The 17,766-nt window shown below is 40.6% G+C and overlaps 1 long non-coding RNA gene across 1 annotated transcript in view; it reads left to right on the top strand.

Moving 5' to 3' along the window:
* Window positions 1–3,540, top strand: part of LOC102024929 — a 52,056-nt gene extending 48,516 nt beyond the window's left edge. The window contains exon 4 of the long non-coding RNA XR_001234138.1: window positions 3,037–3,540. This is a non-coding gene — a long non-coding RNA (uncharacterized LOC102024929). The remainder of the gene's footprint in view (window positions 1–3,036) is intronic.
* The last annotated feature ends 14,226 nt before the right edge of the window (window positions 3,541–17,766 follow it).

The following is a 17,766-nucleotide window of genomic DNA, read 5'->3' as shown; positions in this document are numbered from 1 at the left end:
TCTGATCCCACATTAACTTTTTGTAAGGAAAGCTTGTGTGTGTGTGTGTGTGTGTGTGTGTGTGTGTCTGTACTCATGGATTTTTGAAAAATGAGGAGGAATTGAAGTCAGAGCTGACAACATATGAAGCTTTTAGATGTGTCACAGCTGTTGAAACTGGCATGCATCCCCTGACCAAGGAATCCTGGGATGACACATTTTTAAGTCCATTTTCACAGTGCCCTTTAGTGATACAGAATGTGCTCTTAGAGAGCAAAGTCAATCCTAGGTCACTATTTCAGTGTAGTTTCCTTTATACTAAATCCTACTTTCAAGAAAATTCCTTCTATGGTTCACTGGCGTTTAACCTATCATATAATATCCAGGTTTACTGTGTTAGAAGAAGCAGAACAGTATTAAGCTTTTCCCACAAGCCTGTGATTGCATTTGACCTAGTAACCTGTATTAGATTAACATTTATTCTACAACTGCACAGCAAGCCCTGCACCTTGGTGAGCTGCAGTTTATAGAGGACACTAACCATTTTTACAAGTGGAACAGGAAAAGGGAATTGAATCTGAGGGAGTAATTTCAAGCAAGTATGTTGCTGCAGCAGTTAAATTGTTTATACGAGGAGTAGGGGAATTACTTCTGACTGACCTCTCTTTTTATCTGCTTAAAAGACAAAGTGCAGGTCTCCATAGCCAGGCAAACTCTGGGGAGTGTAGCTTTAAAACATATAGGAGCCACAGGGCCCTGCCATTTCACCAAAAAGGAGAAGCTTCAAAGGTAAAGCGGCACAGGAATGTAAACAAAGTAAAGTTACTGGAATTAGGATGTTTTAACAGTAGCCAGAGTTCAAATGTTTTCCTGTCACCCCCATGCAGACCCTCCAGGTCAGGTGGGACAGAAGGGAAACACAAGTTCAAACTGAGAACAGGCTTCTCTATCACAGAATGTTTGATGGAATGGCCTCTTGATTTTCCTTGGTGGTAGCTCAGTATGCAGTGGATTCATTAAAGAACATGTCAAGTTTTGAGAGAGACTGAAGAACGACAAGGCATCAGATGAGACATGTTCGGGACCAAGGGGAAAAAAGGCTGACTCCACAAGGAAGCAATTACCAGAAAATAAAAATCAGAACTGTCTGAGCATCCACTCAGCATAACAATGGCAGGAGGTCACCCCATATTATACAGTACCGTGTAATGAAATCCGATTTACTCTTTCAGTGAAGACTAGACTCACAAACACGCACACTGTGAGAGCTGGGGAGTGATCCTGCTAAAGGAGCCTGAAGGGAAGTTGTGTCTAAATCATGGGCTCCTCCAAGAAAGTCCAACTGTTCCTTGAAATGAAGCAAGCAACAAAGAAATAAGAGAGAGTAATGTCCTTACACTTGAAAATGACACAGTGCTAATGCATTCCTCCTCACATCCGTGCAGCCATACCCGCTTCCACAGAAGAAGATGTAATATGATTATTTCACAATTCCAAGATTTTGTTGGGTACTTGGTCACTAAGGTGTCAGTGGAACCCTCCAGAAGTTTCTGAATCCACATTTGAACTCATTAGAATCACACTTTTAAAAGAGTCTATTCAGGATGCAATTACCCAGCTCCCTCCTTGGCATCCTGAATCACAGTTAGCTGGGATGGGCCCCCAGCTTCTGTTATTCTAACCATTGTCTAGGTGATGCTGATCAGCATGCTGGCTGAGGAGCAACACTGTAGAACCCATGGAATGCAGAGTTGTTTCGAATTGAAAGCCTTTTTAAAAGGTAGGTTCCGTGGTAGCTATTTAGGTCCAGCAGCACATCAAAACTGACCCTGTCCTGTTTGGGAATCATCTCAACTAAAAGTTGATGAAACATTCACTCCTGTACCACAATCAAGAAGCGTGATTCTATAGCGGTCAATGTCATGTGGCAACTTGGCTCCAAGGCTGCTTGCCCTCCGTGGTCCGTAGAGGGAGGTAGGACCTAGAGACAGTGGGTAAAGCTGTCACTTGCTGGGTCCCTTCCACTCCAAGGCAGAGACCTTTTAAAGCAACTTTTAAAGCATTTAGAACAAGAAGGTAGTTTTGTAATTCTCTGTGTGGAGCAGGAATAAGTAACTTCTCCAGCCAGACATCCAAAAGGGGTTGATTTTTTGTTGTTGTTTTCCTTTCTGAGGGGCAAAGAAAGAGGAAGGACAAGTCAGGAGAGTTCAAGGGAGGACAGAAGAGAGAAACAAACAAAGCGCACCTGGGGAGTTTCAAAAGCAGCCACAAGTGAGGTCTGGGGCCCGGATCAGAATGGAATCTGCCCTGAGGACGCCATCTACAAACAGGGCTGAATGCAAAGAGAAAGCCGCAGCACTGAAGCCTGTCAATACGATGATCACTGGGATGAAAATCAGTGTGTGCAGACGCCCTCCTTTTAAGCCCCTCTACTCAAGTAGGTGAGGAGGGGAGATTCCAGACAACCAAAGGAGACAGGCTAATGTAAAAGATGTAACATGATCCTCCTTCATTCCTTTGCTTGCCACTAAAATTGTGAGCCTTAGCCTTTTTCTCCCACCTGGGGCGTTCAGAGCAACAAAATGAGACAAAAGAGATGGCTTTGGAGGGACAGATAAGCCCGCAGCCAAGAGGCTAAAGGAGCTCTTTCACTCAAGTTCATTTTAAGCCCAGGCATTTTAATGCTGTAGGTAACCTCACTCTTGCTACCTTACGCTTTAGGGAAAAATAGGAGATGATTGAAAAGAAAAGGGGAATAAATGACACAATAGAAAGATAGAAATCTTTTTAACATATGTATTTAAGGTTATGTCATTTCAAAAAAGCAGAGTGTATAGGTTGACTCCTAAGCACACCTATGTGTCATAAACAGGTAGATATACGTAAGTGTGCGTCCGTGCCTGTGCTTATGGAGCCAGTATTTACTCAGATATACCCCTCTTCACACAATTAGAGGTGGTAAGTAATGACAGTGGTATGGTGATGCAGGACAGAATCTCATAGTTCTAACTAGAAAAGACCTCATGGATTATTTGATTCAACCTCTTCATTTTACAGATGAGGAAATGGAGCCTAAGAGGAGTAGGAAGCAACTCGTCCAAGGTCACACGCTACCTCCTAGCGACTGAATCTGAGCTGACACCTCCCATTTTGCCCCCTGCCTGTGTTTTCACAGTGCCACACTGACTTCATGATGAAGAGGGACGGAACACATGGCCTCTAATGTCACCCTGTCGGTATTAGGGTGAGTCATAAAGCGTCCAGAGGAGCCTCTCAATACGGTGTGCAGAATTTCAAGTTGTCTGCTGTGTATAATGTGTCCATTTAGCCAGAGTCACTAGTATTAATTACCTTTGTGAGATACAATATGGCATCACACAGCTTTGGAATCTGTACCCTTCATTAACTGTTTCCCCATTAACCTTGCCCGGAATCACATTCCCACTCTAACTGGTAAGATGTGTTCTATTTGTAAGCACTCCCATTTTCTCTGTGAAACCATTCTCATATTCTTATTTCATTGTAAATGGTCCTACTTGCAATAAAGCACCATTGAACATATTTACTGTGTGCCGCTTAATTTTGTCCTCTTGGAAGGAGACTGATGTCAGCTCCAAGAGTGGTTAATATACCTTTGAGCACACACTGTGACCTTTCTCCGGCTCATGCCTGACTTCATCCTCAGATCTCATTAAACAGCAGAAATTATCTTCAGAAAGAGCAAAACCAGAAATGTGCAGGTTTTGTGCTCAGCTATGAGAAGAATTTGATTTAAATGGCCCTCCAATGGCATGCATGTAGAAAGTAAAACAGAGAGCTAAAATGTCCTGTTCTCTTTACACATTGCAGGGGTATACGTGCGGGATCCTGGATGCAAAGAGGATTTGAATGATTTTGGGTGCCTGCTTGTTTTCCCTTATGTATTGAAATGTGGGAAGCCCCTTACAAATAAGCAGCTGGTGTGATCTAGGACCAAGCCTTTGGAATTAATTCACCCTTAGGAGACTCCTGGGCCTATGGGACAAAGGAGAAGTTTTTTTTCTTTAATTTTTATTTTTGATGAGCAAAGGAAGAAAGTTAATATTAAAAAAGGTCAAAGAATCAAGAGATTTGGGTCTGGGAAAGAAGCTGCGGAGACCCTGAGTCAAATGTGGTTCCCCAAACCCTGGACGCGAGCAAAGATAACCCTAAAAACAAACAGTGAGAGCCAAAGTTGGAGATGGGTTTGGGGGAGACCAAAGACAAGTTAACCAAGAGTAAACCTCACGCCTGCCCTTTCACCCTGTGCTACTGGAGAAATCTTTAGCCCAGAGAAACATTACCCAGACTTTTTCCGGACCCATCAATCCCCAGTTCTAGTGTCTGATTCACTGAGTTCTCTCGACCACAAACTCTGCTACTATCCCTGGTGGCCTTGATGTAGGTGATTCTTCCAACCCATGGCCCCTCCAGTCCTTGACCTCTAGTTGCTAAATATTATTTCCTTCTATCCACCTCGGCCAGTCATTCGCCTGCTCATATCCTAGACCAGTGATCCTCAACTCTGGCCATATATCTGAATTATTTGAGATGGTTTCCTAAAAATTATAATGTGCAGGACTCATACCAGATCAATTACCATCCATCTCTGGAGGCAAAATCAGTCATTAGTATTTTTACCATCTCTCCTGGTCATTTTACTATGTAGGCCATGGCTGAGAAGCACTGACCTGGATATTGCTCTTGTCAATAACTGCATTAATCACAAATGTTCTATTTTAAGCACTCTATTCTCTGAAGCTTGTCTCCCAGTTTTCCACTGATTCACTCTAGTACCCAAACCCCTGAAATTCCTTGACCACTTTGAGACTTCTCAAACACCTACTTTGCCATGTTCTCAGTCATCTGTCCTCCTCAGATCCTCATTACTTCCTATACTAAGCTCGGTGTCCTTATCTCACCACAATCTCTCCTCTATATACCAACAGACGCCGTGTTCCTTTCTCCATCCTTTAGACCTCCCTGGCCTCACCCTAACCAGGTTTTAAGTACTTAGATACTTACTTTGATGAAACAAAGAAAGGAGATGGTAACAAACAGACTGTTTCTAAAATAGTAGTCAGGTAAAGCGAAAATAATAAGGGCTAGGAAGTACCCCAGGGTTCAGAGCAGAAGGAAACAGATACCCCTATAACCCTGAAATAATACTAAGAAGGGGGGATGTCTGGGAACGGAAAAAAAAAAAACAAAAAACCAGCTATTGAAAGGGATGCCCGACAGGAGCTGGAGCTTCCCTAGAGGGATACTGTCATTGCCAACCAGGGCCCGTTGGAGAGAGAGCAGGAAAGTGAATTCAATGGAGGCACATCCTATCTCTGAGCCTTCTCATCTCCTTGTGCTTGTCACTGGCCAAATCCCACCTGGAAGCCAAGGAATTCCTTGACTCATGGCATAAGTATCAGCTTTTGGGGGGCACTAAACTGGGTGAAGAATAGGCTGGGAATACTTTTCATATGATTGAATTCACCTTTCTGCTTATACCACCCTGATATCCCAATGTCAGCAGGGGAACTTGTACAGTTGTGGTGACTGGTCTCACACAAGCTAACACTGCAGACTTCAAGGGGCCCTCAGCCTCGCTCAGCAGCTCACCCGTGTTTGCCAGTAAATTAACTTTCTTGCCACATTATAAGACCGTTGGTCCTTCCCCACCTTCTCTCACCTCACTGACTCCATCTGATATTTTACCAACAAAATAAAACCAATCAAAAAAGAACAAATCCATTTTCCCACCAAATCTACCGACCCTCTCACCTCCATTCCTGTCTTTCTTACCCTCCCTCTCAAGCCAGAGGTGACCTGTGCCTCCGCCTATCCAAGACCAGTTTCTCCACCTACGTCAAGAACACAATCCCCTCAGTTATTCAAAAAAAATCTGTTTCTGAAACTAGCCAACCTCTCCTACATCACCAAACAAAGCAAAATAATTTTAGAAGTCTTTTTTATACTGCAACTCAAATGCTCTTGTAGTTCTGTGACTGCACAAGAATATTATCTATTTGCTCTTCCATCATTTGGGATACTTTTCCTCAAGAGACTTGCATGGCTCATGCCTGAGCTTCATTCTGGTTTCTGCCTTTCTGTCACTTACCATCTTCTGGCCAACTAAAGCAGACGTCCTCCCATTACGCTGGTTTTGCTCATGGTGTGACCACATTGTGAAAATACTATACGTTTACTTATGATTTAATAATTTTTTTGTAGCTCTAACTGGAATTGACTAAATTCCAGGAAGATTCTGTTGGTTTTGTTTACTAAACTGTCTCCAGTACTGAGGGCAGTGTCTGATTTATGATAGAATTTTGATAGAAGACAAGGAAGGAGAAAAATACAGAGGCTGAGGCAGAGAGGCCAGGTTGGTGACCATTTATTTGCTGCCCCAGCAGGTACCTGTGTCATGAGATGAAATGGCTCAGGACATGAAATGGCTTCAGGAATGGACCTTTAGTCCACAGCTGAACATCAGCAAATATAGGAAAATAATTGCGGATAGTGAAGAGTTCAAAGCCAGGAGCTTAATTCTGTTCCTAGCACTTCTTAACTGTGCCACGTGGAGCAAGTCATCTTTCCTCTCTGCACTTCTATTTCATTGTTTGTGAATAAAGAATCAAGAGAAAGAATGAGTGGAATATGCTTTGTGGATTTTAAAGCATTGCATTATTTTTCTTCAGAACTATTGGACTTCATGGATGCTTTTTTATTTTTCAACTTCAATTTAAATTGTGTTCTGGCAAAACATGGTAAAAACCATTTCCTATCATGTGAGAAAATGACTCATTGTGGCATTAGATATTTCATACATGATTTAGTCTCTGTTTTGTAAATTATGAGCATTTTAATTCTGATGCCTAGTAGATGTCTAAAAACTACACTTTTTGCCCAAATTACTGGCTAAACAAAGAAAAATACCTAAGAGTGAGATAAGCTGGTTGGACCATGAAGTGGGAAATGGAGTTTAGGTCCAGAAATTTTTGTTTTCCATTTCTTTCACCTGTCCTCAGACTCTAGAGAACTTTGAGGCACCTGGGATATGGTTTGAAGTCCTGTGGTCTATGCATGACCTTTTGGGGTACTTTGTGCATTCTAGACCAGTTCTTCTCAACTTAATATTCTCAAAGAATTACAATGGTCCATGTAAATGGGAGTCACCATCCCTGAGAAAGACAAATATTAATAATGGCAATGTTAAAGTACTAGGCCTGTCTAGTACTGGACCCTCTAAACCCTATGCTGTCAACCTCGGCCACATCCTTCTGTCATGGAGACAAGGTTTGCAGAATTTCCAAGAGCAGCACAGTGATGCAAACTCCCTTAAACACCTCTCCTGAGTCAGCTAGTTGTACCCCAATACTCATTCTCCAAACATTTTTCAAAACAAGAGAACTCATTATTTTTTTGTGGGCACATGGCACAGAATAAGGACTGCATTGCCAGTCTCCTTTGCAGCTATGTGTAGCCATATAGCCAACTTCTGGACAAGAGAATGTGAGCACAAGCAATGCATTCCACTTCTGGGCTGTGTTCTTAAATAACAAAGGTTCCCTTTTTCTCCTTCCTCCATCTTCCTTTGTGGATCACAGACTGCAGTGGGTACACATTTTAATCATTCATATGAGGGCAATACCCTAAAGACAGGGTAAAGCAGATAAAAGGAGCTAGATCTTTAGACAACTTTGGGGAACAGAGCTCCATGCCAGTCCTGAACCTCTCGCTCCTTGGCTATTATAGGAAAGGAAAATAGTGTCAGTTTTACTGGAATCACTTTTGTTTGGGTGATCTGTTCTATGTAGTTAAACATTTGTCTTAACTAATAATTCATGCTAAAACTAAGGGAATGTCACTTCAATCCCACCAGTCATCCACCCACCAATGATAGTCCTAAAATCAGTCTTGTCAGTGGATTAATCTAGTCGACTTCAGGGTAAATCCTGCAAGCTGACACCTACTAACATTCTAGATCCAACCCTTACTTCTCATTCTAAGGGGAAGAGCCTTTGGAATAAGATTCAGGTGAAGAATTGTGTAGCTCAGCTCTTCTCTATCTCTGCGTATTGTTCAAGTCCTGCTGGTGCTATCTGCCTGCAGAGCCACTTCTCATGACCTGGGCATAGTGTTCCAGGCCCAGAGTATGCCTCGGGAAAATCCTAAGGTCTGATATGGGTGACTTCTAAGAGCGAGAACCAGAACAAACCAAGGTCCTCCATTCCTAATTTGCACAGCCCCCACATTAGCTACAAGAAGCCGGCGCCATTTTCCATGCCTAGTACACCCGCACTCCTAGCCCTGGGTCCCATCCTTCCGTATATCATCTCAGAGGATGCCTCCCAGAGAGATTCATTTCAGGGAGGATGAGTGCTGGTAAGTGCAATTCATTTCAAAGGAGTTTAGCAAGTTCAAAATAATTATACCATACCCTATAAAAGTAATATTTTAAAAATATCTTTGTAGTATTCTCGAATAACTATACGGTTTTCCTGAGACTACTCATTTGTATAGGTGAAACCGAGACCTCACGTGATACCCCAGAGAGGTGCACGTGTGTACTTAGACTCTCAGTCTGCTCTGTTAAAATGGGCTGAATGCTGAGAGTAAAAATCACTTACCTTCTCTCTGCAGCTCACTTTCCTGCTCCTTGCCCACACCCACCCTGGACAATTGCAGGGCGTTGGGAAGGAAGGAGTCTTGAGGGTTATTTGACCTACGGATCTTTCTTGCTTTCAAAGGAAAATTATCCTTCATGAAAGTGAAACCTTATGTGGAATCCTGTATTTAAACAAATAAAAGCCAAGCTTCATTGCTATTTATTGCATGAGTTCAAATATGCCATATATAAAACAAAGTATATCACTGACAATTCTGGGATTGATTTGATAAATTAAAAATCTTAAATCATCATGATCATATTGTCCTCCATAACTGATTTGTTTTTTGTTTTGTTGTACAATGTTCAGAAAATGTTTATCCAACTGGCTACGCAATTGCAAGTGACAACAGTTTTTGTTTTGCTTTGAAACAATTTGCCTTACAGTTTGAGTTTCTGCTTAACTAAATTCATACAGAAGCTTACAAGAAAAGCAGCAGAAAGTATCTGCTTCAAAGTTTAATTGTTAGTAACCCTTAATAAATTCTTGTATTTCTCATCATAAACTCAGAATGGAAGCATCCATTTTGAACTTGAAAGTGATGTTTTCAAGACGCAGCAGAGTCCATTGTGGGTGCATAAACAATCATGTGTCATGAGGACAGCAAATGTAAATAAGCTTGATCTGGCACTGAAGTGAGTAAGTGCAAATGCACTGTGGCCCCAAACCCAACTGTGCAATTATATGTCAGTGGAGATATGGAGGAGTCATGTCACAATTTGAAACAGACACACAAACCAGTGCAGAATACCAGTACTCCTCATCAAATATGTTCACTCAGATGGCCAGATTTTATTCTGATGTTCATTCCAAATGAAACTAGCAGCACATTTTAACATGCTAATATTCCCATCTAGAATGTGAAATACAACACATCTGAATAGAAGCTGTTTTTATTGATGTGGCTTTTTTTCACTTTTTATTTTAAAGAAACAAAAAGCAATAAAAATGATTCAGAATTTCAAAACAAGATGATAGGAAATCAACAATGGTTATATTGCATATTATTATCTTCAAAGTAGTTCCTCAGATTATAAGATATAGGCATGCAGAACTGATTAAACATTGTAAGTACTAACTGTTCCTTTCAGTGAACTAACAGAAATCAGTAGTACGATTATCTTAGCTATCTTGTGTATACATACATATCTTTTTCCCCCTTCCTTCTTTTCTCTTTTCCCCCATTCCAGTTGTTCTTTCCTTTTAAGAAGTTTCTTTCCCTTTCACTATACCTATTGTACTTTTTGGATCTTATTTACTCTTTCAGTTTCTTACACTAGGGAGATAATACAATGTTTACACATGCGAGTCTGGTTTATTTCACTTATGAGTATGGTCTCTAGTTGCATCTATTTACCTATAAAAGCCTCAAGTTTAATCTTTCTTTGTAGCTGAGTAATACTCCATTGTATAAAAATGCCACATCTTTTTTATTAGTTCCTCAGTTGATGGGCATTTGGGTTTTTTTTTTTCTTGGTGTTTTTGAGACAGGGTCTCCCTATGCAGTTCAGGCTGGTCTTGAGCTCACTTTGCAGCCCAGGCGGGTCTCAAACTCACAATGATCCTCCTGCCTCAGCCTCCCAAGTGCTGGGATTACAAGCGTGCACCACCATGCCCAGATGGGTTGTCTGAAAGCTTTAGCTATTACAAATTGTGCTGCTATAAACATGGGTGCACATATATTGCTGTGGTATGATGTTTTCATTTCTTCTGGGAAAATATTCCAAAGGGGGCTGGGGATTTAGCTCAGTGGCAAAAGCGCCTGCCTGGCAAGCGCAAGGTCGTGAGTTCGGTTCCTGGTACCGGAGAAAAACCAAAAAAAAAAAAAGAAAATATTCCAAAGCACAATAGCTGGGTCAAATGGGACCTCTAATCCTAGCTTTTTGAGGACTCTCCACACTTATTTCCACAGTGGTTGTACCAGTCTGCACTCCTTTATTGGTGTGTTTTAAAGTCATTTTAAAAAAATGTATTCTCCAAGAGAGGTTCGAATGAAGTTTGAAATCTTTCCTGAAATCTTTTTATGGAGCTGCTTAGGATTCTGTAGACGTGAATCTGAAAACTGCTCACAAGGTCCACATAAGGCTCTTAAATTCAAATAGGTAAGTTTAGTTGCCTGCGACCACTCAGGAAGCTCATGACAGAATTGAGATGAAGATCTGGGTCTTCCAACTCCCACTCTAGTTCACTGTCCCACAAGACCGACCTCTTTGTCATGGAAAGACAAGCCCCTCATATCTCAGCCAAGAGGAGGTTGCAGACATAGGACTTAAGTCTATGGTCCCAAAAGAAGGAAACTATTTAGATAGATGTGTGTCCATCAGTGCCTAACTATGAGTACGAATGCTAAGGCTTTCACAGTCCATAAAATTAGAGAAAATAGAGTTTGTGCCTGGGAATTAAGCAGTCTTGATTCTCCCTTCATTCCTGAAATGTGGGGATGAATAGAATAGAACTTCCTACACTTTTAGGCCGATGTTTTAATCTATGGTTTCTTATATTAGAACTTGATCTCCAAACCAGTCGGTGAAGGTTATAGTACTTCTCATAAGACATTGCCTTTGTTGGATAGTGATGCCTTAACAAAGTAGCATAATCAGGATGGATTAAACAACAGCAGTTTATTTTATCACAATTCCAAGATTAAAGTGTATAACAGAAATTATTTCTTTGTAAGGCACTTTTCCTTATCTTGTGGATGGTCGTCTTCTTCCTACAGCTTCATATCAGCTTTCTCTTTGGTGTGTCTATGTCCTAGTATTCTCTTCTTATAAGGAAACCATGGTTTAGAGCTGTGATGGTTTGGTCCTTGAAAATCCCCCAAAGATCTGCATGTTAACAGTTCATTCTCCAAAGTGGCTGTTGATAGGTGGTTAATCCTATAAGAGATGGGGCCTACTGGAAGTCTTTAGGTCACTAGGGGCATGGCTTTGAAGAGGACTGTGGGATACCAGCCCCATCACTGCTCTCATTTTCACTTCGTGGCGTGATATGAATGTTTTTTACTCTACAGAGTGATCCTGCCTTGATGTACTGCCTTGTCACAGTCTGAAAGCAACAGGGCAAACTGACCATGAATTAAAATGTCCAAAACTGTGAGCCAAAGTTAGCCTTTTTTCTTTATAAATTGATTATCTTGGGTATTTTTTTATAGTGATAGAAAGCTGGCTAACACAGAGACCTAACATAATGACCTCATTTTACCTTTTTAAAGGTTTTATCTCCAAGCACAGTCACAATCTGAGTTATTGGGGGTTAGGATTTCAACATATGAATTTGTGAGAGACACAGTAGAGCTTATAAATGACATAATGGTTATTTGGAGTTGCCAAGTTCCCTTCAGGTGATGAAGTATGAGGACCAAGATGGCAGCACCTGTAGTGACTTCATCTCTCTCTGGGCATGAGCTTAGCAACTTCAAAGGAAGGGCTGTGTTCAAACGCCACCTTATTTCATATTTTTGTGCAGATTAAAGATGTGGAGTCAGTAGAAAGGAAGATAGAATTGAAATACCAGGATAAGTTTTTGTGCTTTTGCTTTTCCTAATTTAGAAATCTAAGCTTGAATACCCCTTAAAAATTATTTAGGATTAAGAAGTGTGAGTTTTGAAGGTTTACAAATACCTAGAAGGCTAGCAGGCTACACAGTTTGGTAATCCATGGCAAAGTTAAAATCTATGAAAATTTAGGTTTCTAAAATCAGTCTTGGACTGGGGATATATAGCTCAGTAGCACAAGTGCCTTCCTGGCAAGCACAAGGTCCTGAGTTCAATTCCTGGTACAAAAATAAATAAATAAATAAAATAAAATCAGTCTTGATGAATTGACTAATTTTGTTAACAAAAAGAGTTTTTATAAGCAAATAAAAAGGAAAATGATCCTATTATTAAAATAAGCAAAGGACAAAATAATTAGGTAGATAGCTGGGTAGACAGATAATCTATACATAAATGACATCTGAGATCCCTCATCAAAGAACTGTATGTAAATAAGAAAAAGATAGCATTTCTACCCATGAAAAACAAAACAAAATTAAAATACAAGATAATATGCTCTGTTAAGGAAGGTATAACAAAGCACCTGTTGGTTTTACAGACACATAGTTAATTTAGTAGGAAAACTGCAACATTTATAATCTAGAACCAGCAGAGAAACTTCTAATATTTTCTGTACTAATTTAATGGTTTGCACCTAAACTTCTGAGATGAGCCAGTGTAGGGCTCCAGAATTACCCATTGTTGAAAAATCCTCTCTTCTCAAATTAGGATTTGATCAGTGATCATTCAAGATAATCTTCATTGGAATATATTTGCTTATAAAATATTTTACCTAAATTTTCAGGTGATCTTAATACAAGTCAGCCTATAAAACATGTGCGCTCTACTATAGTCATCTACAATCACACCTGACATTTCTTTCTTTAAATTTCCTCCAGGAAGAGCACTCCCTTCTACCTACTGTCCCATTCCTGCAGATCACCATGGCCCAGGCCCCACTGTCACATCCGCAGTAGTCCCTGCCATCATGGCTGCCACTAAGCTTTTTATGTTAGGTTGTACCTCCCTAATTCACCATTGGGTTAATTCTTACTTAAGAGCCTTCAGTGGCTACCTATTACCTATTTCGTGTCTTTCAAACTTTTCAAAAGACTCAGAACTATGAGCCTTGCAAACAATATTTTCTATTGCTTCTAACCTTCCAATCTAATTAGTCGTATCTCCCCTTTACCCAAAACCCTTGATCACTCTATGCTTTTTGCCCTCAACTCTATGCTTTTTGTCCAAATATGTCCCTCACCTACAATTTCCTCTCTCCTGCCTTCTTAAATGCTGTATCACTTCTAGAGTCTAAAAATGAATTATTTTATTTTTATGGAATTTTTAAAGTATTTTCCTGGTCCCTGATTTGTCTATGGCAAATACGACACTTTGACTCAAGTGGATATTCACTAATATCCTGATAGATGCTTGTGATGCGGAGATGGACATGATGTGACCATTGCCAGGTGGAGAAGTGGAAGACAGACGCTCCAAGCAGAAGGAGCAACACAAGCACAGGCAGGGAACCATGTACATGACTTATGCAAAAAATAATATCTGGTGTCAATTCAGGATGGAGTGGGTCAGAAGGGGGATGAACACTCTCCCAGACAGTCAGTATGCGTTCCTGAAATTGCTCTAACCGGCATGTCAGCATATGTCATTAAAGGGAAATAGGCCCTAATAAAATGTGAACTATCAGAATTAGGCTCTCAATGTTTCTCTCTGAGCCATCTTTCTCTGATTTCTGTTGGGTAAGGTACTCATAGATTCCCATCAATAATCAATATGGCTCTAAGATTTAATTAATTTAAAAGTCTCCGGAGATATTCACAGGAGGTGTAAAGCTCAGAAAACTCAGGAGCGATCGTGGACTGGGACTGAGGAGGACAGGGAGAACAGGTGAAGAAGGCCGGCAGAGTCTGCAGTGACTAGTGCTGTAGTGAGGTGGGGAAAGGGCCGGCCAAGTGAGGGTCAGAGTTTCAACACTGCCAGCTTCTGTCTTCCAGAATAAATCAAAGCTTTGCTTTTATCCTGAATCAAACCCTCCAAGTGTTAGTCCACCCTCTAGGCTTTTGTCCCTACGTAGAGAGGGATGGAATAGAATCATGAGTTCCCAAGCATCTGCACAACTTGGTTTGACCTACATGTCTAAACACATGTGTCATTACTTCAAATACTAAGACGTAAACATTCCAGCCCTTGATATCCTAAATAGGACTGTTAATAATACTTTTAATAAAATTCTGCTTGGCACATAATTTAGGCTCTATGATTTCAAAAAAGTATCTGTTCCATCTTCTTCTTTTTTAGCTAGTCTTGCTAATTTTTTTTCTTGCCTTAACTGTTAAAAATTATATTTTCAGAGGCACTACAAGATCCCCTGATATGCCTTGACATGATTTACAAAAATGTCTGTCGAGCATCTTAACGTTTTAACAAGCTAAACAAATTGAAATTTACATTTTAGGGAAGCATAAACTGCTAAAGAAAATGCTGTCTGTACACTGTGAATTTTGACTGTCGTCTAAGGTGATGCTTTTAAGATGATGGGTGAATCTAGAATGTTTCCTCTTCTTTTGGTTGGAGATCTCATCCAAAGTAGCCAACACCACTGAAAGCTCTACTTGGTGGAATCAATAAAAGTCTTTTCCACTATGACACACAGTCCTGGACACCAATACTAGAAATATTCATGCCTCAGCAACAGCAAAAGTTTTTGTAACTTTATGCTTTTCTTTACCTATTCTTGTTTCCGGTAGAAATAAAAACCACTGCTGTAGTTGACTACATTTCCTCAAAGCATTTCTCCCCAGGGCCTTGTTCTTTCTCCTGGCTGCTGCCTGGCTTTGGAGAATACTGTTTCTGGATAAATGATAACAAAGAGGGAAATGGAGAATCTTCAAAATATCTGTCCAGCCTTGCCTCAGCCCTCAGAAGCTGTTAGATGACTGGTCTTGGATATGGTGAGGGACAGAGGCTCAATCCCTACCCCGTTCTAGTTTTGGTGAAATTCTTGCATAAGAACAAAATTCCAAAAGAATGGAATAAAAGAGCAGACTGAAGGTAAGCTGGAGCAGGAACAGAGCATTGCCATATTGCAGAACATATTTATGCCCTAGGGAGGAAGGAGGAACAAGAACATCCATTCAGAAATCCATGAGCCCTGAGAATAAATCTCCTGGTCGTCTGCCTCTTTACTGTCTTTGATTCAGCAGTAGCTGCAACCTGCATAACTTATTTAAAGTTACATGTAACCGGTACTCCTGAGATTTGAGATCATAGTTTACTCTTGGAGGAATCAAAGATCTTTAGCAGGCTGAGGTAAAATAGATGATCACTTCCCTGTGACTCTGTGGGGCAGCTGAACACCCTGCTTTGAACTTTATTAGGGCATTCATCACACTATTGTAATTAATGCTTACAGCTCTCCCTCTCCCCGCAAACTGTGAGTTCCACAAGGGCAGGACTCATTTCTCATTTGTTTTTCTCCTTCCAGTGCCTAGCTTTGCTCCTAGCACAAAAAAGACTTGCTACACATACTTTCTGAGTAGTGGATAGGTAGCTTGAAAGAAGGGTGGATAGATGAAGGAGGTGGTCCTAGAGTTACAAAAATAGAAAATTAAAGCAAACAAAAACCAAAAATTAAAAAAATAAATAAAACATATCTTCAAATCTTTGCTTAAAGGGGGAACTCCTTGGTCTATTTAAGACTAAGATATGTGTTGAAACAAGCTAAGTCTTGGGTAGTTTGTTTTTAATAATACCACTTAAATAATTTTACTCAACGTCTTTCTGCCTTTTCTTTGCAGGAAATTTTCTTTGATTAATTGTCCAACAAGACCCAAACGTTCCCAAAGATTTTGGATGATAGGGTTGTTCTTGAAAAGAGAAAAACTATGCCGTAGGACAGCCAATAGTACCCAGGAAGTGTGACTCCGTAACAAGGGGCTGGGTGTGTAGAGGAAAAGGGAACAGGTCAGGGACTGAAGGGAGGGATGAATGACAATCTTGAAGGACTTTTAGCTGTGCCCTCCCTGGCCCCATGACTCAAGGGAGTTCCCACCTGGAAAAAAAGTTCTCCAAACTATCCACTCTAATGCCCCATACTGCTCTTTACCCCACAAGATTAAAATTGCAAGAAAATCCAGGAACCTTTCAAATCCGAAGTACCTTACAAATAGCAAGAACTATGGAATTCTTACTTTAAACCAATGACAATAATTTAGCCAAAAATAGACCAAGAAGTTAATGCTGATTATGACTAATTTAATCCTTCAAAGACTCTTTTCCTCTCTTATCTTCAATTAACCTACTTCACAAACAATTATGTTTGTGTTATGATTTGTGTCTGGATGTTCCCTCAAGCCTAATGTAGTCATGAGGGGCAGGCTTTTCAGAAGCAGCTGAATCTAGAGTGTGTGCTTGATTTGTAGTGCAGTATTGGGATTACGGGTTCTGGGGTTAAGGCTGGGTGATTGCTGAATTGGATTGGCACTACCTTAATCCCAGCAGTCTGAATAAGATAAAAAGGGCAGAAAAGACTTGTTTTCCCCTTTCTGCTCTTGTTGCTTTTGTTGTCTTCTGCTGCCATGAACTGTTGCCCCTCTGCCATGTGCCACTCTGCCTTGGAGCCAGCCAATTATGGACTACAGCCTTTATAAACTGTGAGCTAAATAAACTTTCATCCCTTTAACTTTGGTATTTTGTCTCAGCAATGAGAGAAGAGAAACTAAAACAGTTTGTAAACAATTTGGTTCACAAAGAGAAGGGTTGGGCAAAATTTTATTCTTGTTTGCAAACTCTTCATTGAGACAAACATGACCATGGCCATCTATCTGATGCAAACACAAATGTGGCCATCTTTTCCAAAATCATGGAACAGATTAAGTTCACGAACCAAGGTATCACAGTGCTTTAATCCTGCCATTGGAACCTCACATCCCATAAACCTCATTTAACCCACAATGGCTCTTAGAACTAAAAAACGCCCTGACCTCTGGTCTAAACACACAAATACTCATTGCTGTTTATTTCTACAGTTATTTTCTGGAATGTTTATCACATTTCACTGTGGTCCAAATAGGCTCCATGAATCTCTCTCTTGAGATATGAACCCAGATGGGCCAAAATGTCAAGCGCAGGTCCTCAACCACTCCCAAAACCCACCTTCATCTCCTCCCAACCTCCCTGCACACTGACACTCAGCTACCATAATTTACAAGGAAAAGGTGGTTCTTATTAAGAGTAGCTATTGTTTCGTGTTTTGAAAAGTTGTTTTTCCTTCCTCTTTCCCCCAACTTCAAATTAAATCCGTACTTTTGTGAAGAAAATGAAATGAAGGCCCTTTTCATGTGAGAAAAGGAGAAGTAAATGATGGCTTTATTACCCTACGTGTGAGCTGACACTTCATCTGCACCACCTCATGGTTAGTGGAAAGGGAACAATGGAGACATGGGTCTAATTGTACTTTATTGGAAACACATCTGTGCAAATTCCAAGCTGAGAATATGTCTCCCAACTCCTCCACCAGGAAAATAGAAAGGGAACTCCCAGTGGCCTCGTTTA

This window comes from Chinchilla lanigera, unplaced genomic scaffold, assembly GCF_000276665.1.
Source record: "Chinchilla lanigera isolate Chin_1 unplaced genomic scaffold, ChiLan1.0 scaffold00023, whole genome shotgun sequence".
NCBI lineage: Eukaryota > Metazoa > Chordata > Mammalia > Rodentia > Chinchillidae > Chinchilla > Chinchilla lanigera.
Note: the sequence above shows the minus strand (reverse complement) of the source record. Positions and strands in the feature narration are given on the sequence as shown.